Here is a 26,190-nt window from a genome sequence, read left to right on the forward strand (position 1 = left end):
CTACTTACTCTTTTTACATTAAAAGGTTTGCCGTCTGTATCACTTGCCACCTCCCCTCTCCCCAGTCTTGTGCTCCACGGGCCTGTGGGTAGCTAGCGCCCGTGCAGTTTGGGGGCTGCTTAGGGAACAGGGATTCGTGCGCCACGGGAATGCGGCTTCAGTGGGGTGCCACTCCCCTTGGCGTGAGACCGCTGAACCGGTGGTGTCTGTTTTCCAGACTGGCATTCCGGAGGGGAGATTTATGACAGAAGGAGGTCACATTGCACGCACAGGATAAAGCAGGCACAGACTGTCGGGAAGGAGAGGCCCTTTAACTGGTGACGGTGCTGTCAAACATTGCCATGGGAGTGGCCACTCACAAGGCAGATTGGGTCAAACGAGGGAAGACAAATACGGCTTTCTCAGTACCTTGACCTTCTGGAGCCATGCAGTGTATCAGGCAAGGTCAGAGTTTCATAATGTGAAAGTCATGCTTGATATTTATTTCCCTTTAAATTTGGAGAAGAAACCAAATTCTTCTTTTTGGCATGTCTTTAAACAAGGGATTCATGTTTGAATTTATTTATTGTAGAAACATGTAATTTCAGCATTAGATAAGGGATCTAGAATAAAAAAAAACAACACGTAAATTAAGAAGCCGAGAAAGAAAAAAAATTATTTGTATCCAGCAACATATTATGGGATTCAACTCATCATTAAAATGACTCAATTATAAAACTTTAAAGCAACAAAAAATATCACTGTTTGATTTAACCCCTTTACTGTACTGTGGCTTTTCTGTTTCCCCAGCTACTTAACTCGACACTGAAAACCAGGTCTTTTAACTTCAGAACAGTGGCCTTTTCACTGTCCTATGCTGATGCTTTTCACTATTATGCTGATGCTTAAAGATCAGACAATATTAATATTTAAAAAAATTATAGTCAGAATGAATTCCTACTGTGGTCTTCTCGGTCCCCGTAACTTACGGAAAACTGCCCCCTTTTTGGGCCTAAGCAATCGCTGTCCCCGTCTATGTGGGCCACAGGGAGCTGCTGCGTTTGTACAGTGCAACCCTCATCTCTGACCACAACGGGTTTGTTCAGTGGTGGGTATGTAAACCGAAGACGTCCCATCAGTCCTTTCCAGGAGAATTTGCATTTGGGTTTGAAAAATTTAAGATCAGCATCTGTTTGTTTGGCTGACTGTTTCATATGTAAACTTTGTAGCTGTTGGCTGCCAGCTACACTAAGAAAAAAACCAAACAATGACAAAAAACCCCACACACAGTAGAGAAAACTGGTTACAATGAGAGTGACATTAAAATTATTGCATAGAAAATGATCAGTGAGAAAGGGGGAGGGAGGATTCCTGGGTTCCCTGTTTGGGTCTTTCAGGAGACATCACTGTGCTCTCCTATTGAAGTCCCTCCTTTGTCTACGAACTGTGTCATCAGAAGTCTCCGTACAGCTAACCCTTTAAAACACACAGGACCGGGCTTTCCTACAAGGGAGACGTCCTTTTGTAGACCAAGTCTAAGGAAAATTAGTGATTAAATGCACTTTAGTGCCCTCAGGGGTAAGAATGGGCTCTGCACAGGAAGAGAGCACCCAGGAGTCTTCAAAATACCTGTGAGGTATTTCCCACCCCTGGGTTTGGGGTATTAGGTGCCTTTTTTATCATTATTTAAATCATACATCTAACAAACTTTAAATGTCATATATGCTATTTTCTATGCATAAAATAGCTCGTAATTGAAAAATAAGTAAAACAAGAATCTCTTGCATATACCAAAATGCAGACGAAAAAATCATTTTACATCCTGTTAATTTTTTAATTTCTTCTTTTGAGTGTCTCTAACATATTTTATAGGAAAGCAGTTTACTTCTCATTTATCATTTTATATCCTGTTTTAAGACTTAAAAATTTGGTGAAAGAAATACCAGCTTCTTATTTGGATATGGGTAATAAAATGTGCAGCTAAGTTAATAAAATGTAAACTGTTACTGTTCAAATACCTTTATAGACTTCTTCATTTACCAAACACAACAAACAATTCTATTCTTACTAAATGCTTTAAAACCTGTTTATAACATTGATAAATGACAATCTATAAAGAATATGTTGAGCTTTATTTTTCTTGTAGAGATGAGCTAGAAAAATTTATTATACATGCATAAAATTGAACGTTGGGAGAAGAGATGTGTAGTAAAGGAAAACAATAGGAATTTACACATATAACATTCTATTTTTTCCCTAAATATTTTTCCCTGCTGTTCATGTCTGGCTTTTTCTTATTCTTTGATAATACTTCTCAAGCATTTTGATCTATAAGTAAGAAAGAACTTCTGCCTGTTCACGGGAAGTAACCTTCAATCAATGCCACATTTAATTTCTCAATAGAGTTACTTCTGTCTGAGACTTGGGTTAGTAAATTTTCCTCCTGGAAAAATTGGGCATCCATTTGTAGTATAGTGGCTCTACTTTATGGTATTATCTTCTAAAATAATGGACACTTTTACTTCCTAATTTACTCTTTAATGTTTATTGTACAATTAAAGCTGGAAGAGATTAAAACTGAATTTATTTTAATTTAATTGAGGGGTGGCCTTATGAGGATTTTTCTTGGAAAGCTTCTTAAAGAAAAAATGAATTGCTATAGAGTTTGAGTTTTAAGTTTGCAGGGTCTCAAGAACCCACTGATAAGATAAAACAGGTGAATTTCAACATATGAACATTGAATTTATGCAAATTCAACTGGAGCAAGAGAATTAGAAAGGGAAGAAAGGGGAAAAGAGGAGAGAGAGAGAGAGAGAAATTCTACTGTTGGAAAAAAAATTGGCTTTATTGGCCTTATTAAGAGAATGTTCATCTCCAACTTACCTTAACATACTAAAGCTGTGCATCATGCACTGGCTTTAAATATCAAGCTATTTTACAAGCAAAGACCAAATTCTGTGTGTCTCATTAAGTCAAAAGAATTGGAAGATACCACCGTAGTGTTTTCAAAATGCGATCCCTTGATACCACAATTACCTGCTAGTCTTGGTAAAAAGGCAGATCCGTTAGCCTGCTCCAGACTGCTGAATTGAAGCCCTTGAGGGGGAGGCTCAAGAATCTGCATTCTTTCTAGACTCTTCAGGGCATTGGGTCATAATTTAAATTTAAGGAGCATTGTCCTATCAGTAATCTAGAACACCACTTTTATTTTTAGAAGGAATATCTCTGAGGAACAGAATGGTGAAGTTACTTGCCCAGAGTTGCACAGCATGTAAATACAATTTTTAGTGGGCACTAGGGAAGGCAATAAGATCAGACAATAAGGGGAGGATGGAAGAACAGTCAACATGTGATAAATGAATGGGGCACTAGTGACCAGGTAAGAAAAACAAAGGATTCACCTTTTGTTCGAACCTGTCACCCTGGTTTACTACCCCTTAAATTGGGCTTTTGTTACTAGAAAACCCAGGACAAGCTTTTGCAGCATTCACAGAAATCCCAAATTCCACCACACTATCCAGAAATTCCTCTAAAGTACTATAACCAATGTTCAACTAACACACAGAAACAATCTCTTTTTCCCCAGCTACACATTCTTCGGCAATATTTTCTCAAAAACTGTACCTTGGTGGGTCATTCTGCTCCATCACTTTAGCTACTGAGCCTACAATATGGCTTTGTTAGTACTAAAATATGTCTTCATATCATAATCATTGCTGTAATAAATGGAATAACAGAGACTATCTATTGAGCAAGGATTTGCTAGGCCCACGGGAGTTGTATATTATGTAAAAACAAAAATGAATTCAAGGCTGAGAAACAAAACTTCCCTTCAGAGCAGAAATATGCCAATCTGTAATACACAAATGGAGGCGTTTCCCACTATCAAAAATCAAATAATGCCAGTCCCTATTATTATTATTTCAGCTTCCCAAATAGAAATGTTTCTTCTGTTTAGGTAAAATCAAAGACACCTTTTGTCCTGTAGGAAAGAATTACAATCCTTCACTTTCTGTAGAGTGGTATGAAACTTGTATCCTAATTTATGCTCCTATTTTAAGGGCATATATGGTTTCTTATGAGAGGCTGTTAAGTTTTTAAGTGCATGTATTGGCTAATTTAGCAGCATTCTGGGTAAGCAGGCTAGTAAAATGTTGGGGACCAGAAAAAAAAAAGGTAAATTCATGAAAGTTAAAAAATTCAACTGTCATTTGTTTATAATTTAGTTACCTGAGCAATAGCAATATCTGCTATTATCTATTACAGAATAATAATTTAGATAAAAATGAATAAATTCCACATAAAATTATTTGCCATTTTTAGACTATATTCTCTTAAGAAAAGCTACATGGTAAATGGCTAAATTCACATGCAGACATTTTACTTCACTACTTTCTGCCTTGTTTTTCTTTTTGTTCAGGAAAAATGTCCAGAGTACAAGGTAATTCCCAAACCCTGGCCTAAGTCTCCACTTGCTTTCCGCTCAATTGTTCAATATTATGTTCAGTTATACAGCAAGTACTGAGGCTCTATTTTATTTTATTTTTTTCAGTTAGGACACTTAAGTTGTTCTCTTTTGGCAAATTTTAATTACATGAACCAACTATTAACTATAGCTATCATGTGGTAATAAGATCCTCAGACCTTGCTCATTACCAACTCTTTCTATATTTCTCATCTCCCAGCAACTCTCTGTTACTGTGAGTTTGACTTTTTAGAAATTTATTTTTATTTTTTATTATTTCACCAATACATGACCAAGTTTTTGTCCTTCTCTGTCAGGCTTATTTCCTTTAGCATAATGGCCTCAAGGTCCATCCATGTTGTCATAATAACATTATTTTCTTCTTCTTTCTCATAATTAACGTATATCACATTTCTTGATCCATTAATCTGTGGATGGGTACTTAGATGGTTTTTGTATCTTGGCTATCGTGAATAATGCGAGTGCAAATATCTCGTGAATACCTGATTTTATTTCCTCTGGATCACGTGCTGAAGTGGAATAGCTGCGTCGTATGGCAGTCCTGATTTTAATTTTTTTAGCAGTCTTCGCACTGCTTCCCACAGTGCCTGCATCAGTCTGCATCCTCACCAGCAGTGCGGGAGGCCCCCTTTTCCCCACACCCCCTCCAGCCCTCGTCACCTCCTGTCTTCCTGGTGACAGGCCTTCCAAAAGGAGAGAGGTGATGCTGTCTTTCTGTGGTTCTGGTTTGCATGTTCTTGGTCTTCAGGAATGTTGACCACCTTTTCAAGTGCCTGTTGGCCATTCGTAAGTCTTCTTTGGAAAGCTGTCTTTTCCATTTCTCTGTCCATTTTTTTTCCCTTTTGAATTATTTGAATTCTTCTTTTAAATTTTTTTATTCTTGTTTATTCTATTACAGTTGTCCTACTTTTCCCCCCTTTGCCGCCTTTGTGTAGCCCACCCCCGGCTCCCACTGTGCACCCCCACACCATTGTCTGTGTCCGTGGGTCATTCACTCATGTTCTTCAATTCCTCCCTGCCCTTTCTTCCCCCTGGTCCCCTTTCCTTCGGCAGCTGTCAGTCTGTTCCCTGCTTCCATGGCTCTGGGTCTGTTTTGCTCATTGGTTTATTTGGTTCATTGGATTCCTCTTATAAGCGAAACAATCCACAAAATAAAAAGGCAACCTACAGAATGGGAGGAACTATTTTCCAATTATATGCAATAGCCAGTATTGGAATTATTTGAATACTTTATGTATTTTGAATATTAGCCCATTATCAGATATATAATTTGAACATGTCTTCTCCCATTGTGTAGGTTGCCTTTTCATTTTGTTGATGGTTCCTTTAGTTTGATGTCTGCCAAGACGAAGTAAGCAATTGAGCTAAAGACGACCCAGAAGCTTTTTAGATGAATGGAGTACTACTTATTTTTGCTTTGGTTTTCTTTAGTTTTGGTGTCAAATCCAAAAAAATCAATGCTAAGACTGATGTTAAGGAGCTTACCCCCTATTTTATCTTCTAGGAATCTCTTGGTTTCAGGTCTTAAATTCAAGTCTTTAGTGCATTTTCAGTTGATTTTTGTGTATAGTGTAAGATGGGGGTTCCATTGTTTCGCATCTCAGGATCTACATTAGAAGGCATCAGAATAACCCCTAGTGATTATGAATGAAGATCTTGGGCCTCATTCCCTGAACATCTACCTCAGTAGGTCAAGGAAAAGGTATAACAAAATCCCAATTATACCAAGTTTTTCAGGCATTTCTGATTCAGGACTATAAACCACACTTAGGGAAATACTGACCTCCTGTATGTTGTGCATCCTAATATAGAAGGTGGTGGAATTATCCAACTACTTAAACCAGGGCTGGTGCGGCAAGCAAGGTACTGAAGGTACCGAATTTAGGGAGGCCCTTGCTTGCCATCTTGACCCTGTTCTGACCTATGGATTCAGCTAAGCCAACAATGTTGTTGACTAGTTTAATCTCCCACCCCAGTCCCTACCCCCAGCCCATCCCTTAGGTGGGGACCTGTATTTCACAGCTGTGACTCCCTGTGGTCTGAGACAACTAACTCAGTTCAGCAGTGTCTTATAGAGGTGAGCACCATGTACCTTTCTCTGACGCCAGGTTTACTTTCAGCCCGTTGCTGAATTGACTGAACAGATGGCAGAGATCTTGCCAGAATCTCAGGACCAGTTTTCTGACTTTGCAAGTGATCTTAAATGTAATTTTGTTTGCATTTCCCAAAAGCTTTTAGGTAAAAATACTTGGCAGATAAATGAGATTTGGGGAAGGGGAGAACAGAAAGTATATAAAAGAACCAAGTGGAGTGAATATTTTACCCCCACCCCCGGAAGAAAGTCATATTAATTTGTATTTTTCAAAGATTTTACTGTTCACATTGTCATTTACTCATATGTTAAGATGTTTCTCGTTATCTAATACATTTTTGTTGTATGTTCATCCTAGAAGTGAAACTTTACGTAGACGTGGCCTTCCAGGAGAGGGGCCGTGCGTGTGACCAAGCGGAATAATGACACGTTCCTTCTATAAGGACTCTGCAGTTACTCATTGCGGAGTGCTTTCGAGTATATGTGAATCTCATGCTTTGGAGGTGCTGGTTGTGGATTTGTTTGGTTTTTTTTTCCACCCTGGAAGTCTTTCCATTCAGAAAAAGTTAAAGATCTATTCCCTGACAAAAAAGAGTCAGCCGTCTTCAGGTCTGCTCTGGACTGTGCACTCAATTTTAACCTCCCCATTAAATCAGCTAGTTAGGAAGAGACCTGCACTCTTACACCTCTGATGGTTCCACTTTTCATAACTCCATTTCTGAGGACGTTGCCTGCCTCTCGGCATTTCACTTGTTGCTAATCTTATTTCAGTCTCCCACATAATTAGAGTTGCTATAGATTCTAACTGTTCCATCGGCGCTTTCCTCATGAAATGTGCTAAGAGACTAGGAAGTGGAGGTGGACTCCCTGTGTCCTTGCTTAGAGTCTAAAGGAAGTTAAATATAAAAACTCAGGAAGTGTGTGAATACACCTACATTTCAGTGTGATCCTTAGTACATTTCCCTTGAGGGTGGCAGAGAAATCTGAATATAAATTTTTTTTAACCTATCCAATTTCAATTTAGCATTTTCCTCTACCCATTAAACTAGGTGCCCTAGATTACAAAGGAATGGAGGGAGGGAAACGAAACTTGGCAGAATCAGTTGCTGTCTTGTGATATTTCATGTCATATGCTGCTAGTCTCACTAAAAGTGAATATGTTAATTTAAATATCCAGATATAAGAAGGGGGAATGAAAGGGGGCCCTATAAAATTGGGTTGAAGACAAAATACAAACATGCTGAGCTTTGGAAAACATCTGGGTTTTGGAATATCAGTCCAAGTAAGTCTGCGCTCCCAGGGTCTCTGATAGGTGTGATGAAAACAACTTTCCCTGTTTTTATTATTTTCCAACCCAGCAAAGGCGCCGGGTTGACTTCCCTAGTTTAACGCAAATCTGGGAATTTAGTTCTAAAATATAGCCCGATTATACACATTTGAGAACCTGACCTTTTCTAGAGTTGTAGGAAGTACAGGTATATAGTGACACTTGAGCTCATGAACTCCCAATTGTGAAGGACCTTGACTCTCTTTCCCTCACATTTAAGAATTTTCTGTAATCAGCCGAGAGGCTGTCTCCATCAAACTTGTGTTAACATGGAAATTATTGTCTGGTAAGGCCTTGAACCTAAAAACCTTTATCAGTTCCTGGTACTTATAGCAGAGGCCCAGTTTGAACAGAGCCTTGGAAAAAGTCTTGGCACTTGAGGACCGCCAGGAAAGAGGGGAAACCGCTCCCGCCCAGAGGGGCGCGGGGTGGCCGCGCAGGCAGAGCAAGGGCCCCCGGCCCAGACAGGACGGGGAGCACTGCCTCAGATGCTGCTGAGTTCAGCTGGTCTGACGGTTTCCGGCACGAAGATTTTTGTCAGGGACTCATCAAATTTCATTCCCCTCAATGTGATGCTGTTTCTGTCTATTTTAAGAAATTCAATAAGCATTTTCTCCCAGTGAATATATTTCTGGCCAGCAGAGGTTTGTAAGCATTTTTGTGGCACGTAAAGGTAGAACACAAAACACCTAAGTTTAAAGGAAACCTATTACGTTTAAATATAATTCTAAAAATGTAATAAAAACAAGTTTTATATATATAACACATGGGTTATATATAACACATATAAACATATTTAATATTAGGACCAATTACTATCTAAGTGTTACCTTAATTTTGAAGTAGTGGTGAACATAAAAGATATTGTGAACTATTTGTAGCAACTCTGATAGAATGTGAAGCTATCTGTGATTTCTCCTGATGACATAGCCACAGGTTCTGTTAACAGTAATGGAATTCCCTGCCTACATTTATAATGGAAGGAAAGGCTAAATCAGTTACAGGCTAATGGGAAAACAAGAAGATAATTTTATTTATCCGTGTTCACCAACCTCCCGAATACCATCCGTGGTCTCCTTGGTGGCCTGGGTTCCTCAGGTTAAAAATTCTTGCTTATAGATTAAGACAAGATTTTTTCCTACATGTCAAGTGATAGTTTTAATATATGTCCCGTGACATAAGTTATAACAACCGAATAATTATCTTTGAAATGACATTGTGACAGGAAAATTGGGACTGGATTTTATTCCTTTTGCTTTTGATTATTTTTTATTATGAAACAAAGCGTCCCCTTGGCACACCCACCTCAGTTAAGTGCATGTACTAAAATCCCTGTGGTATTTGTATGTGCTGACGTGGGAAATATATGGACCAGGAAGTGGCGTCTATGAAAATAATGTTGTTAGACTAAATAACTAAGTAAAAGGATATGATGGGTTAGGAATAACAAATTTGGTGGGAATAGATCTTTATTTTAAAAAAGTAGATTAATCAATAGCATTTTGCCTTAAGATGTTGTCAGCTCTCCCAGTTAGGACCAAAACAGCAAGGCATTTCAAATTGATCACAGGACAGAAATTGGCACTCAGTTCTCCTGGCTTCTACATGCTTTACGGCTCATTTCATGAGTAATGAAAATAATGATGATAATGACGACTGTGAGAATATTGCCCAAAGTAGAGAAAGAAACCAAATGAGGGGAAATCCATAATTATTTTTTGTACTCTGCTTAAAATCCTCGGAATTTGAGTGTTCATGGTGAAATAAATCCGTCTTCAATAGGAAACGAGGCATAACATCCACGCTACCCAAGTCATGTCTCATGTCTGTTTTGTGAAAAGCTGTATTTCCAAGGAGCACAATGAGAAGAAACCAGGGAAGATGAAGATGCCAGCTCATGGTTTTGACTCAGATGTTGCCAGAGGTCAGGCAGTGCTCATACAGACCTATAGTAGGCAGGCGTAAAACAGAAGGGCTCATCGGATGACCGCAGGGCACAAGGAGGGGGTTAAGCGACAAGGAAATTGTGTGACCATTAAGAATGTCACAAAGCCCATCTGACTGTAAGAAAGATGGTCGTGCCTGGATTTGTGTATTTCTGGACTTTATATAAGAACAAACCAATGCCGTTGGCCCTTGGCTTTCTCAGCCTATGGATTCTTGGAAAAATGTTTCGAAAGCAAAGCACACTGACCATAGTTTGGCAGAGTGGACAGACAGGAAACGTACTTCCATCCCCATTGTGACTGGTCTGCTGTGCTGTCCTTTGGCATTATTGACTGAATCGATCTTCCCTTTTGGTACATTCTTACCACATTGATGCTTCTATCTTGATTTATTATGTAGCAGTTGACTTTCACACAATAATTTACTCATTGATTTCCCCTAATGAATTATACTTCAGTTATTCATTTTCCCACAGTAACACTGGAAAGTAAACAAACAAAAAATAATCAGTTATTTACCCTCGAGTCTATGAGGTGTTTCTGGGTGGAACAGGGCATGGCTGATTTGGCTCTGCTTGGTTGCTCTCCTCTGGGCTCGCTCCTGCCTCTACAGTCAGGGCAAGTCAGCCTGGGAGCTCTGCTCACCTTGGCTGGGCTATGCCCCAATCCAGGATGGCCTCCTCTGGGATTTCCTGACAACATGGCTTTGTTACTCATGCCCCCTTCTCTACCGTGCAAAACTGAGCGCATTTTCAAGTTATGGCAGAGGGCAAGAGTCAGGCCTAAGCCCTGTTACAAGCTTGTTCTAGAGTTGCTGTCCAAAGTCAGTCACAAAACCAGTGAGATTTGAAAGTGAATGTGTAAATTCAAATCAAAACCATAGCGACGTACCATTTCACACCCATTAGTTTGGCTATGATCTGAAAGGCAGAGAGTAACAATCGTTGACAAGGATGTGCATAGCTAACTGGCAGAAACCTAAAATGGTACATCCGTGCAGAAAGTGGTATGGCGATTCCTAAAAAAAATTATCATGTGACCCGTAAATTGTACTTCTGGGTATATGTTCAAAAGAACTGAAAGCAGGGTCTCCATGAGGTATTTGCACTCCCCTGTTGATAGCAGCATTTTTGACAGTCACTAAAAGGTGGAAGCGGCCCTAGTGTTCGCTGACGGGTGAGGATGAGCAGGCGTGTGTACACATACATGCAGAGGAATGCCATTTTAAAAGGAGTAGATTTTGACACATGCTACAACATGACTTAACATTGAAGACGTGCGAAGTAACATAAGCCGGTCATAAAAGGAGAGCTGTTGTAAGATTTCCCTTACGGGGGGCTCGCAGGGCAGCCGGTTCAGACAGAAGAGAGAGCGGCGGCCGTTGCCAGGGGCTGGGCGTGGAGGGAAACGGCGAGCTCGCGTGTCAGCGGGGGAAGGGGAAAACGTTCCGGAGAGGGGTGGCTGCTTTGCAACGTGAAGGTCCTTAAAATGGTTATAATGGTAAATTCTATGTTATGTATACTTTACCACAATAAAAAAGTACACGAGAAAGAGTAAGGGAATAGGTTTTTCCACATTAGTAATTATTGCTTTCAAGTCATGTGGCAACATGGGCATGCACACACAGAGGAGAAATACTGTAATTGGGGGCATGGAGCAATTATTCTGCCACAGAGGGCACGTTCAAAGGCAGTAAACATTTTTTCAAAGCACAATAAATCATTGCAAAATTTAATTTTCTTCAAAATGACTTTGACATTTATAGCAGATTTAAAAGATTGTAGTGAGGTGTTATATCCATCTTAGCATAGCACTCTGTGTAACAGGAACCTGAATTTTGGAACTGAGTTCAGGAATACCAATGACAGGGCGCCCATCCCCCTTAACACACAATGTACTAGTTACAATGACAAACTTGAGTTACAGGGAACAAGCCAAACCCCATTCATTATGTTTTGGCTATGTTGCATATAATCTACTAAAGAATTAAAGTCTTCTGTATCAAATAAATAACATTACAATAGCTGAACAAGTCAGGTGCTGAACTCTTTATTCGACCTCACTTACCTTTCAGCAGTTACACAAAGGTGGAAATTTACAGTCATTGTCATAGCCCTCTTTATCTATTGCTGTGATTTAAACGTAGAGTATTTTGATATTCATTAAGATTCTGTACTATTGTCCATACTTTCCTTCATAATCTGGGCCTATTTCCAGTCTTCTGGTATTGATAATGGTACCTATAGCCAAGGCATCTGTTCAATATTTATACCCAAATGGTATTTATACCATTAAATTCTTCCAATTTATTAAAATGCCTATGTAAGCTCTTTCTGAAATATTGGATAATAACTCTCTTCATAAGGGACATTTGGGTGAGTTCTAATTTCACTTAGAAAACACTGAACATCACATTGTATATTTTTAAAACCATTACGGAAGTAGTAGCACTAATAGTAGTAGTATTATAGTGATAGTAATCCTTTTGGTGACTTATGTCTTTATTGTTTCTTTCAGGGGATAAAAATCATGATGGTAAAGTAAGATGAATTCATTTTTATAAAGTGAAATTTGTTTTGATTTGTTTTTAAATTTATTATTTGATTCTTCACTTTTCGCGGCAGAAAAAATGGCTATTATGCTCATGTCACAGGCGACAGATGAAACTTGGAGTTTAAGTGAAGTTTTCAAGGTAATCATTTGTTTAGTGATAGAGGTAGGACAAGATGTTGATCCTCCCCCTTCTAGAATAGTGGGTGCAATGCAGCACCTGTGGCTGCTGAGTGGAAATGTTGCCTCCAGATGCACTGTGGGAGTAAAGTACACACTGAATTTCAAGGACAGTGCTGGAAAAGGAGTGTACTATCTCACACCCAGAGTTTCTACTGTCATTAGTCTGGGGTGTGCTCTGTGCATCCGGAATTTTAAAAGTTCCTCAGGTGATTCAAATAGTCGGGCACTGTCCAATGGCAACAGCAGTCTCGGGAGTCAGGACATGTTGGGGCTGACCCAGCGCTGTCTCTGGGATTTTGCTTGGACAAATGACTTCACTTCTCTGACTTAGTTTTGACCTCCTCGTATGTACCATGGCGACAATAGTAACTGCATCACAGGGTTGCAGGGGTGATAAAATGGATACGAAAGGGCTTCGTAAACTGTTGAGTGTTAAAAATAATTTTTTACTGATTTCATGTTTAAATTAAGACTTTGGAAATATTAAGTTAGAGCAAATACATTGTTAAAATAATTTCACGTTTAACCATTTCTTTTAACATGACCACTAAAAAGCTTAAACATTTTACGTATGGCTCTACTTAGGTTTTTCATAGACAGTGCTATCCTAGAACTTTATTTTTTTCTGCTGCTTTGATTAAGCATCTAATTCATATCATGTGTGACATATGGATTAAGTGTGTAAGTTTGTATGGTGTGGTTCACAGTTTAAGAATTAGGGTTTGCCATGATTATTTCTATGTCAATATAACAATCATTACCGGGTATTGCTCAGTGAGTTCATAATTTGTCATAATGAAATAGTTCAGTGTATTGCCTATGAAATTATCAGTTCTAATGATAGGGTTCCTTGCCCTTTTTTTTTTTTTTTTTGGATCACAGATTTGTTAAGTTCATTGAGGCTATGCATTTTAACATTCTCATTTTTTGATGATCATCTTTAATGTGCAATACCTAGTGGTCTAATAGTATTAAGAATTTTTCAAAAAGCTTATCTGAGAAGACAGAGCATTCTGATTCCCTACCCATAAGCTTTTCTCAAATGCTTAGCTCAAAGAAGTAGAAAAAAAGAGAAGTTCTAGGATAGCACTATTTATATAAAATATATAAGTTGTTAAAATATCAAATCACCATACCATACAATTGAAACTAATACAACCAATATGAGACTGTATACCAACTGTGCTTAATAAAAAATGCAAAAAGATAAAAAACTGTGAGAGACACATATAAAATTTAAAATTTTCTGGTAGTCAAAAGAGTTAAAATTGAAATTAATTTAATGACATACTTTATTTCATCCAATATGTCCAAAGCAACCAGAATAGTAGTATTTTTATTGTATTTTATTGATTATGCTATTGCAGCTGTCCTGACTTTTTTCCTTTTGCCCCCTTGCACCCAGCACCTCCCACCCCCTCATGCAATCTCTGCACCGTTGTTCATGTCCATGGGTCATGAGTATAAATTCTTTGGCTACTCCATTTCTTATACTCTACTTTATATTCCCATGGCTACAGAGTAGCAATATTTTATGCAAACCTAATTATACCTTCACTTCTTCCAACTCACCCATGCCCCTCTAGTGTTCTTGGGGTAATTAAATTTTTTACTGCAGTAAAATACCACGACTTATCTCGCATTTTGCTCTTTCTCTCAGCCTCCCTTCCCAGTCCCTTCCCATGAAGAGGGCTTTGCTGTCTTTTTTCACATCCTTAAACACTCCAGCATCCTCTCGCTCAGCCCAGGGGCCTGTATGCTTCTTCCTGCCTCTAGAACGCTGTTCTCTTTTTACCTAGTTAAATCTTATTAATCTCCTCTGTCTCAGCAAAGACTGTTTTGTTCTTGGGGACTATTTCCTTGACTTCCAAATGTAGGTCAGTCATTTTTTTATGGGCTCGTATTACCTCATTTCTCCACTTGAGATAAATTATTTCAATTTAGGGTAATATATTCATTAAGACAATTATTTCATTCATATTTCTATCCCCAGTGGACTCTAGGATCTATAAGAGCAGGCTCCGTCTCTTTATTTATCCAGTACTGTATCCCCAGTGCACAGTGCTTCACGCATAGTAGGTACTCAGTGTTAGTTTAATGAAGGAACAAGCAAATGCATTATCAGTAAGTGAATACACAGTCTTTGAAGAATGCATAATTCTGCATTTAATATAGGAATCTTAATATTTAAGAGTCTCTTGACGTTTTAATAGCTATTTTATCTTCCCTATTTGTTTTGCAAGTATTTTAGTTTCCAATTAAAAATCAGACTTACTACTATAGTATATCTTTATACATTTGAACATTGTCATAATATTGCTTAACATAAACCGTCATTAGTTATTCGGTTGACACAACATCCCTAAGAGGAAAATATTGGTATTTCTTCTTTTGGGAAGCAAAGTTAAATTATAGGAAAGGTAGATAAATACTGAACCTTAAAGGGACAATAATAAATACGGAAATTGATTCAAAATGGCATTTTCTGTGTCTATGTTGAGAGATGGGAGGAGAGGGAAAGAGAGAGACTAAGGTTAGATTTTGAAATACCGCCATTTTGGGTGTCAATTTTTACACTAGTATGGGATTTTTATGCTTATCAAATGCTAGTTTTGCATTTAGGAATATAGACAATGTAATCTTAGGTAACCCAGTTATAGTAGAATGCTTTTACCCTTATGGATAGGGGAAAATCGTAGGAGAAGTGTTTGCTGGTAGTTTTAGCGACACATTACCAAGGAACCCTCTTAGAGGCGCCATGTCCCGAGGTCCGAAGAGCACATGTGCTGAAAAGCCTATTTTATCTAACATGCTGAAAAACGAGAACAGGTGTCCAAATGACGATTTAATGACCCAGAGAGATATTTTATTAAAGAAACATTAAATTATGTCTGGTGAGCATTCTGAAGTAAGAATGCAGACCACTCACTTTTAAAAGGATTTTCACTCGAAATTTAAAAGGTTTAAAATTATTTATGATAAAGTTTCTAGTTGAGAATCAAAGATACTTGATTAGACTGATGATTTTCTTTTTTATTGAATTTATGGCGGTGATATTTGTTAATAAAATTATATGGGTGTACGAGTCTATAGTATATCATGTGTATATTGTGGTTGTGCTCACCACCCCAAGTCAGGCCTCCTTCCATCACCGTTTATTCCCCCCTTTACCCTCTTCTACGTCCCTCGCCCCTTTTTCCATCTAGCAATCACCATACTCTTGTCTGTGTCTATGAGTTTCTTTTTTATCCAAAGAAATCTGAAACAGTAATTTGAAAGACTATATGCACTCCTATGTCCATCAGACTGATGTTTTGCAAACGGGTGGTACCTGGGATCTTGTTAGAAATGCAGAGTTTTGAATCCCAACCTAAGTCCATAGAATCAGAAATTCTCAGAGGCAGGCCCAGGAATTTGTAGTTTAAGAAGCTCTTTATATGGTTCTGATGCACCTTAATATTTGAGAACAATGGACTTAGACTATTATAGCTAAGGAAAATTCTCATTAACAGCTTTAAAAATACTTAGTGAGTGCAAAACATTATTGAGCCATGCTGTCACAAAGGGAAAATTAGAAATCATAGAAGACCTCTACTTTTTAAAAAAATTGTTTATTTTTTAAAGATTGTATTTATTTTTTTAGAGGGGGAGGGAAGGAGAGAGAAACATGACTGGTTGCCTTTTGCGCACCCCCTACTGGGGCTTGTGCCCTGACTCGGAATCCAACCGGCGACCTTTCGCTTTGCAGGCCAGCACTCAGTCCACTGAGCCACACCAGCCAGGGCCGAATTCTGCTCTTTAATAAACAAAAGTGTACCCAATTTTTTACGTTGTTTCAAAAGTCCTCTCTGTGATTTCTATTTTAGATGCTAAATTCTCAAACATTTTTTGCAAAAATAAGGGTCTTTTTAAAAAATATATTTTATTGATTATGTTCTTACAGTTGGTCCCAGTTTCCCCTTTGACCCCCTCCACCCAGTACCCACCATTCCCTCCAGCAGGCCCCCCAACCCCCCTGCTTAGTTCATGTCTATGGGTCATTCTTATAAGTTCTTTGGCTTCTCCATTTCTTACACTGTTCTTAACACCCCTGTCTTTCTGACCCTACCAATTTGTACTTTCTTTTTTTTTTTTTTTTAGTATGGAATGCTTCACAAATTTGTGTATCATCCTTGGCAGGGGCCATGCTAATCTTTTCTGTATCGTTCCAGTTTCAGTGTATGTGCTGCCAAAGTGAGCACCCAATTTGTACTTCTTAATCCCTGCACCTTTCCCCCCATTCGCTCCCTTTCCCCTCCTAACTGATAACCCTCCAGATGATCTCTGTATCTATAATTCTATTTTTGTTATGTTTGTTTGCTTAGTTTGTTTTTTAGATTCAATCATTGATAGTTGCGGATCTATTGCCATTTTCATGTTCATAGTTTTGATCTGCTGTGATAGGAAATATTTAAAACATATATAATTACTGGTAGCAGATTGACAAATTTGTTGGCAGATTGCTTCTCTGGAAAAAGATGGCCAAATTTGCAGCATTTTCTAATATCCATGATATATATTCTCCCAGAATGGCCAATTTCTAGCTTCTGATATAACATAACTGAAAATAGCGTTGGGGATAAATGCTCAGAATAGATGTTCTATTTTTTGTTGTTGTTGTTTTTATGGAAGGAGAAGGAGACTCTTTAGAAAGGTCTACCTTGTCCAATTTTCTTACTTTTTAGAAAATTTTTTTTACCTAATATTCTTTTCTACCTTGTTATAAAGAAGTCACAGATTCTAAAATTCTTTACCTTAAGAGTTATTATACTGGAATGTTTTAGTTTTTAAAATAGGCTACCAGGCACTTGATTACAATGTCCTTTATCATAAGAGACGTGCTGAATTCTCAAAAATTAATGCATGCAGAGGAGTCCTTTAAACAGGAAGCATTTGGAACATATGCGGTCAGGTCAGATTTTAGGTAGGTATTCTGATCATTCCGTTTTACTTAGTGACTCTTTGGTAAGCAGGGTCAATCTTCAATAACTTTATACTATAACAAAACCGAAATCTTTTGGGTAATTAAGAGTCAGCATTTCAATTATATAAAATGTTATTGAACGTAATTTATAATTGAACATAGTGCCAGTGAGTAAAAACAAACGTGCATGGGGAGGCCACTTTTTTCATAGCTGGTAAAAAACAAATCTGGTGCGTTGTCGATGGCAATGAGGCCTCCTTAAACAAATCTGGCTGGTGATTATTTCAAGTGTAGGCTGCTGTCCTGGATTTCAAAATATTTCAGTGCCTCCCTGGGTTGTTTGCTCCTTTTCTTTTTTAAAATTCCATCTCCTGCCAGATTAATGTAGTGGAAGTCTGGTTTGAGTCTGTTGCGGCTGTGCTCAGAAAGCCTGAGAATCTCCCACTGCTTCCAATAGAGGTCCTGCCCTTTAGCTCGGGACACGGACTCTTTGGGTCCGTCATAACTTTCCATCTCAGTTTTCCAATAGCGCTCTACGGAAATCACACGCTTTGCCGTCCCTGCAGTGTCATGTTTATTCCTGATAAACCCACAATATGCTCTCTCCATCTAGGCTATTGCTTTACATTCTCATACTGCAAATACTATATATACTTTTATATCCTAGTACACAGCTCATGTTCTGTTCAAAATTATGTCATCCTTCAAGCTACTACTGCGGGTGAGCAGAGGAGTGCCATAGCTGAGGTCGCTGCCTGGTTTTGGATGTTTAGCGGCTGTGCTATCTCATGCACGTTACTCAGCTGCATTCAGCATGTCCTCATCTATAAATGGGTTGAATAATAATGGTTTTATAGAGTTGCATTGTAAGGAGTATATGAAAGAAGACCTGGGAAGCATTTAGCAAAGTGCCTGGCAAGAAATATTAAGTATGGCTTTCCCCCCCTATTTTGAACTTAAAGTTTCTGCCTAACTACTTGTTGGGCCCTCAAATGATTTCTTGTGTTAAAGCTTTTGTGTACCTATTATTGTATTTTGGATATATTTTATTTTTATTTTATTTTTAATCAACTTTTTATTGTAGTTTTCCATTACCAGTTATCCCCCTTAGAGCCCCCTGCCTTGGCCAGAGGGGCCAGGCTTTATGTCTTCTACAAAGGGCCTAATACATGTCTTGCAAATAGTAGGCGCTGAAAAAGAGCTGATAAATCAATAAAATGGAGGAGGGCAAGAATCACTTATTTGGGTGCAGAAATAACAGGGTCCTGGTCTCAGCTCTGTTAACATCTGGTTGTACTGTATTAGATAATTAACTTTTTTGATCTTCAGTGCCCTTTTTCCAAACAAAGATAGACCTGAGCAGTAATCTCCATGGCTATTTTTAACACCAATTTATAATTACCCAGGGTATGGTTTAAACATTCTAATATAAATATAGGCCACTTGTTATAATTCATTATTAATGTCTTTTATTGAAAACTTATGGCTTTATTCTATTTTTTTAAGCCTTCCTATACTCAGAATTGAGATCATCATACTCTTCAGTTCATGACATATAATTAACCAGGGCCTATGACAGAATCTTTTAAAAAATTGTACCATATGGTTTTCCTTCAGTTTATAAATTCCATGTGGGTTAAATATTTCAACACAAAAATAAAATTGTAAAACCAACAAAAGAGAATATAAAGGAATGCATTAAATGTAGACCATTCCTCTTGTCTTTTTAATATGGCAACTTAACTTTTTACATATATGTTTGCATTTCATTTTTACTTTATTTTTGAAATTATATCTTATTGAGTATTCTACCACAGTCGTCACATTCCCCCTTTGTCCCCTCCACCCAGCGCGCCCCCACTCCCTCAGGCGGTCCCTGCACCACGGTTCATGTCCGTGCGTCAGGCGTGTAGTTCTTTGAATAGTCCATTTCCTGTACTGCCCTTTACAGCCCCATGGCTGTTCTGTAACTGCTCATCTGTACTTCTCAGTTCCCTCACCTCTTTACTCATGCACCGGTACTCACCTCCCACCTGGCAACCATCAAAATGCTCTTTGTATCCATGATTCTGTCTCTGTTCTTGCTTGCTTAGTTTGTTTTTCATAATTTTTAGTTGCTTTTCAGTTGCCGATAAGTATTTTTTGCCATTTTATTGTTCACAGTTTTGATCATCTTCTTTTTCTTAAATAAGTCCCTTTAACATTTCATTGAACAATGGTTTGGTGATAACAAAACCCTTTAGTTTTTGTTTCGTTTTTGTTTTTTTCTTTTGTCTGTGAAGCTCTTTATCTGCCTTTTGATTCTAAGTGATAGCTTTGCTGGGTAGAGTAATCTTGTCCCTGCCTTTCATGACTTTGAATGTTTCTCACCAGTCCCTTATAGTCTGCAAAGTTTCTTTTGAGAAATCAGCTGACAGTCTTATGGGAACTCTCCTGTAGGTAACTAAGTTCTTTTCTCTTGCATCTTTTAGGATTCTCTCTTTATCTTTTAACCTTTGGCATTTTAATTGTTATGGTCTTGGAGTGGGCCTCTTTGTACCCATCTTGTTTGGGACTCTCTGTGCATCCTGGACTTGCATGTATATTTCTTTCACCAAATTAGGGAAGTTTCCTTTATTTTTTCTAATAGATTTCCAATTTCTTGCTCTTTCTCTTCTCTTTCTGGCACCGCCATGATGTGAATATTGGAACACTAGCTGATTACACTATCCCCATTTTTTTTGGATTGTTTTCTTCTTGTTGTTTTGACCAGTTGTTTTTTGCTTCCTATGTTCCAAACCATTGATTCGATTCCCAGCTTCATCTCCTCTACTGTTGTTTCCCTGTAAATTGTTCCTTATTTCAATTAGGGTATCCTTCATTTCTGACTGGATCTTTTTTATGTTGTTGAGCTCCTCACTAAGTTCCTTAAGCACCCCTATAACCAGTGTTTTGAACTCTGCATCTGATAGATTGCTGATCTCCACTTCATTTAGCTCTTTTTTCTGGAGTTTTGATCTGTTCTTTCATTTGGTTAATGTTTTTTTGTTTTTGTTTTTTTTGTCTCCTTATTTTGGCAGCCTCCCTGTGTTTTTGTTTCTATGTATTATGTAGAGCTGCTATGACTCCCTGTGTTGCTAGCATGGCCCAATATAGTAGGTGTCCTGTAGGGTCCAGTGGAACAACCTCCCCTATCACCCATGCTGGGTACTTGAGGTACACACTCCTTTTTGTAGTTGAGTCTTGATTGCTGTTGGCAGATCATGGGAGGGATTTACCCAAGTCTGTCAGCTGTGAGAACTGGCTGTGACCACTCACCACCAACCTCCACCCTCCGTGAAGGATCAAGCTGGCCAGCTCCCACCTGTGTTCCCTCCAGGGCCACCTTGCATGAGCTATAAAAAAATTTGAGATGGCTGCTACTTGTGCTGGGCTTGCAGATTCCCATGCAAAGCTAAGCTGTGAATCTAGGCAGGCTGCTGCGAGTGCCGGGCCTGGACCACTTACCAAGATATACTGGGTGGGGGTTGGGGATTGACTGAGGCTGGCTGTTGCTAGTTTGAGAGGATTTAGAAAGTGGTGAAGTAAGAGCCAGAACCAGCCATTCATATGGAAAAGTCACTGTTAGCAGTTTGGGTGGGCCCATATGTTGAGTGGAACAGAGTCTCAGGGGATCTCCAGGGTGGGGCACACAGTGTTAGCCTGGTTGATGGAGTCTCAGATAATGCTGGCTCTGTGGCTCTGTGTGGGAGGACTCAGAAAAGGGACAGTGGCTTCTGCGTGCCTTTCTGTCTGGGAGAAAGCTGTCCCCCAGCTATTGCCTTGATGCTAGCCACTTCAGTTCCTTCCTGTATGCCACTGGTGCCTTTCAAGCTGCTATCTGGGTGCTGGAACTCAGAGGAAGTGAGTCTGAGTAAATCTGTGTGTGGCTTCTTTAAGGGAAACTGCTTAGGATTCCACCAGGTTCTTCCACTGACTCAGCCCCTGCTGGTTTCTGCAGTCAGAAGTTATGGGGACTTATCTTCCTGGTATTGGAACCCTGAGCTGGGGAGCGTAGGGTAAGTCTGGGACTCCTTGCTCCAGAGATATCACTCCCAAATTTTTATCTACCACATGTGGATGGGAACAGCCCATTCTGTGTCTCCACCCTGCCTACCAGTCTGGATGCATGTGGTTTCTTTAATTCAGTAGTTGTCAGACTTCCATTCAACTCATTTTCTGACTTTTCTGAATGATGGTTGTTCTATATTTTGGTTGTAATTTTGATGTGGCTGTGTGAAGAGGTGAGCCTTGTTTACCTATGCTGCCATCTTGACCAGAAGTCCCCTTTCCTCCATCCCTGGCTTCGGTCCTCAAAGCCTCAGCTTTGCTTTCTGCATTTCATTTTAAATTAATCACACATTCTTTGGGTCAGGAATCACATTAAATAACACCTATAAAAAAACACATTGAACCTATAGTCAGAAATCAAATCCCAAATCAAGTCCCAAATCTGCCATTGTTTACATGAATTTGGGCAAATTGTAAACTCCTTTGGACCTGTTTTCTGGTGAGCTACATAACTGTTATTATTATGTGAGTTAAAGGAACTGTAATAAAATGTGGAGAAGAGTCGAGATAATATGGCGTGTTTACTGTTCTTCTCTGTAGATCTCAACACTGTGGAAAATAGACAAAGTGCTCATATTTATTAAATAAACACAGGGTTTTGCGAGGCTTGATGAAAATAGGAAATAACTGGCTCTATTCTAAAGGATAAATTGAGTTCCTAAGGTACTCAAAGATGTTATTTAAACCAATTAATTTTTTCTATCAAATGACCACAGAGCATGGACATCAAGAACAGAATGTGGTTAGGCTTCAGGGTATCACATTTTCTTCAGAGAATTTCAACATCTGTTCCCGGCCTCTGTTTATGTTGAAGACTTCATTGAACTCTCAGGTACCTGTTACTTCTTTCTGTTCATACAGGATTGTGACTTTAATGTGACTTATTTGTCTAAACCGAGCCATAACACAATATATACAATATCATAACTTTCATAAAAATAAAATTTGTTTAACTATGTTTTCTGGAAAGATAATTAATTAAAAGAAAATAATTTCCCAGGGCAGTTACTCTACAAGTGGTATCCATTTAAATACTTACTTATATTCCTGATGGAAGTAATTCAACCAAAATAATGTCTATTTTGAATTCAAAGGGACATTTGCTAACTGAATTTAGAGCTTCATAAAAAAGCAGCTCAGTAATAACTAAAGGAAAAAAGTGAATAACAGTCATGTTAACCATTGAAAATAAATGGAAATTATTCCAATTTCAGAAACCAACTCATCTTGAACCTAGGTAGGGCACATAGAAATAATACATTTAGCAATTTTGGTCTCATGTACTTTTCCCATGATGCATGTAAAATCTATACATTCCATTTGTTAGCTAATGTTGTAACTGTGCTTTGAGAATTTTATAGGCTAAAATGTATTATCCTACGGAGAAATGTAAAAAGAAATCATCATATTACTTTTAGGTATAATCAAATTTATTTTAAGAAAACATAGTAGAAGTGTATTTCATAATACAGAGATAAAATATCTTCTTGCAATTCAGATTTTCAAATTATGTGAAACAGTTAAAATTACTTATTCACGTCATATTATGGTAAATCTAAATAGTGTATGCAAAATATAACCTCTAAAATATGACTCAGTATTGCTTGACAGATTAGTCAGTCAAAACATGATTTGGTTCTGTGCTGGTTTGTGCTCAATGTGAGTTCAGAACCTGAAATTAAGTAATTAGAATGTGCCTTATCTCACTAAGCCAGTGGGAGAGGTTTATTATGAATCCAGCAACAAAGTTGTGGGCCTGTGGTCATGCATCAAAAAGAAGAGCCGAGATTGTGTTTCGACCTTCACAAAGTTCAGTCATCCGTCTTGGGCGTTTCAGCCCCGCGGACAGTACAATTTCCTGACGGCGGTAAGGGGAAGGCGCTACAGTGTCAATAATAAAAAAGGATTCAACTAGAGTTGTAGTTGTCTTTAGAGAATTACTTTTTCTGTATTACCCAGCTAATTTACTTGAGGGTGAGTGAAAATGTAGGAAAATTTAGATTAGGAATCAGATGATATTCAAGCTTGCTTTAGGATCTTGACACTGATTCAGACTTGGTTTGTAGGCAACTTCTTAACTTCGTACCCAGAGGATTTGCCCCATACATTATCCAGCTCTTTTCCACTCTTCCAGTTTTTAACAGCTTCTGCTCTTGTTATCTTTGCTGGAATGTCCCCATAGTGCTGAGAAAGATAAAAAACCAGTCTTCTTTATTTTTCCATGCCTGTGATTCTATTTTGTTCATTAGATTTCTCTAATAGGTGAGATCATATGGTATTTATCTTTCCTTGACTGGGTTCTTTCACTTAGCATAATATTCTACAGTTCCACCTGTGCTGCCACCAAAGGTAGGAGCTCCTTCTTTCTGCGGCCAGCCAAAGGACATGTCTGAGTGACCCGTGGACGTGGGCAACAGTGTGGGAATTGACTGTGGGAGCAGAGGGTGGGATGAGCAGAGGAGGGCAAAGGGGAAAAATTGAGACAACTCCAATAGAATAACAATAAAAAACACGATAAAAAATAAAGCAGCAACAACAAACAGTCTACTTTACTGACAGCCTTGGGAAAAAAGGACTGCTTGTGAAAGTCTAAGTTATTGATATAAATGAGTGTTCAGCCCTGTATTTGTTTTCATCTGTTTTTATTTATGTCCAGAGATAGCATTTCTATTAAGGCCATGTTTCTAATCAGTGAAGGTTAGTGTCAATTCTTGTTCATTTGGTCATCCATTCATTCATTCAACAAATATTTATTTGACCTCAGTTCAGTACTAAGCCTCTTCTATGTACTGGTGTTAAAAGAGGTAAACAAACTGATGTGATCTCTCTCTCACGGTCAGCTCTAGTGAGGGAGCAGGCATTAATAAAAACTGCAGCACAAAAATTTTACTCCTGTAGCTGGGATAAGTGTGACGAAGGAAAAATATAATGTATAAATAAAGTACATAGCGGCTGGGGATAAATTCGATCAGATTTGGTATCGGTCAGGAAAGACTCATATGAAGAGAGACCTTAAATTCTTGTCCGAATGTCAACGCTAACCTCTAAAGTGGATTTCACACACTTGCTTTGTTTCCTCTCCAGAATATGCTCCACACTCTGGTCAGAGTGATCTTTGCCATGTGTAAATATGACGACGCTTATTTCCTGATTAATTCTCTCCACTGGCTTCATGGACTCTTAAGATAAAGACCACAGTCCTCGCTAGAAATGATCAGAAACTGCAATGCCTCTGTCTCTTTCTCCTTGGGATCAGGCATTCTGTCTCCATGTGGGCGTAAAGGTCGTCCCCATGAAGCTCCGTATTTATGCCATCTTAATGATTCTCAGTCTCAGTGCCCAAAATTACATGGAGCAGGGGACAGAAAGCTTCCAAAAGAAAGAGATGAAAAATAGTTAAATAACACATGTCCTCATTAGTGATATAAATACAATAAAATTCTGCATATGGTATAATTTTCCAACTCTCAGTTAATGCTCCCTATATTTAACAAGTATATAAAGTAATTTGCTGTATCCCCACATAGTGAGATAACATAAAAGTGTCTTGGAGATATTTGATTAGAGATTGTAAGTTTGTGAGGTAAATTATTTACACTCTATATTCTGGTTCTTGGAAGTAAGCGAAATGAAACATTGATATTTTGAGCTCATTTCATGATGTTAGAGTTAATATTATTGATTACCTACAGGCACTTTGTTAGTTTTGAGTTTCTACCCAGTCCTTTTTTACTCTTGTTTTGTTGCTCTTTAATTTTTGATGAGAACCTGTGGAGAATTTCAAGCTTTCCAAGATATCATCAAAGCATGGGAGTTTGTGTTTATTTACAGTGGAATATGGCATCTCAAAAGGTGTATTGGGCAAACCCTATCATGGAGCTCCTTTTCGTCCTGTCTTGAATAGCTCCTGTGCAGTTCTTTCACTAATTTCCAGGAGGAAGAACAAGGCCAAAATCACCTCTACTATCAAGGTCATGACATATATAACAATTGAGCATTGGAAAGTAGAAATCATTTAAAGGTTACAGGTTTAGCTAATCACTCGGAGAATAAATTTTGTGTGTATATTGGGCTATTTGGTGCATAACCGGACAAAGTGTGATATAGGCTGTAAGATAGTATTAAATCCAATATATACCGTATTTTTCCTATCCGCAGATACTTACGATAAACTTTAATTTATAAATTAGGCACAGTAAAATATTAACAACACTAATAATAACATAGAACGATTACAACAATATTCTGTAATGAAAGTTATGTGAATATGGTCTCTCTCAAAGTACCTTATTATACTGTAACTTATCCTTCTTCTTCATGATGATGTGATATAAAATTCCTACATGATGAGATGGAGTGAGGTGAGTGAGACATTATTAAAAAAGGGTTACTTGGGCACAAGCAGTATGATACTATAGCAGTTGATCTGGTGACTAAGACAGCGACAATGTGACGAAAGGGCAGTACTGTATATCTTGTGTAGAGTGGAGGCATTCAACTGACCTTTTGCAGAACCAAAATTGTACTCAAGGTCACTTTCCACCCACTTCCATATTATAAAATAGATGTCAACTT

General features: G+C 38.3%; 1 non-coding gene across 1 annotated transcript; it reads right to left on the bottom strand.

The window, feature by feature from the left end:
* Positions 1-16,698: 16,698 nt before the first annotated feature.
* LOC129066780 (U6 spliceosomal RNA) lies at positions 16,699-16,804 on the bottom strand. The gene has a single exon (XR_008528720.1). It is a non-coding gene; the product is annotated as a U6 spliceosomal RNA (small nuclear RNA).
* Positions 16,805-26,190: the final 9,386 nt, after the last annotated feature.

The sequence above is a fragment of the Pteronotus mesoamericanus genome, unplaced genomic scaffold, assembly GCF_021234165.1.
Source record: "Pteronotus mesoamericanus isolate MK-2021 breed Mesoamerican mustached bat unplaced genomic scaffold, CSHL_Meso_final contig_2, whole genome shotgun sequence".
Taxonomy (NCBI): Eukaryota; Metazoa; Chordata; class Mammalia; order Chiroptera; family Mormoopidae; genus Pteronotus; species Pteronotus mesoamericanus.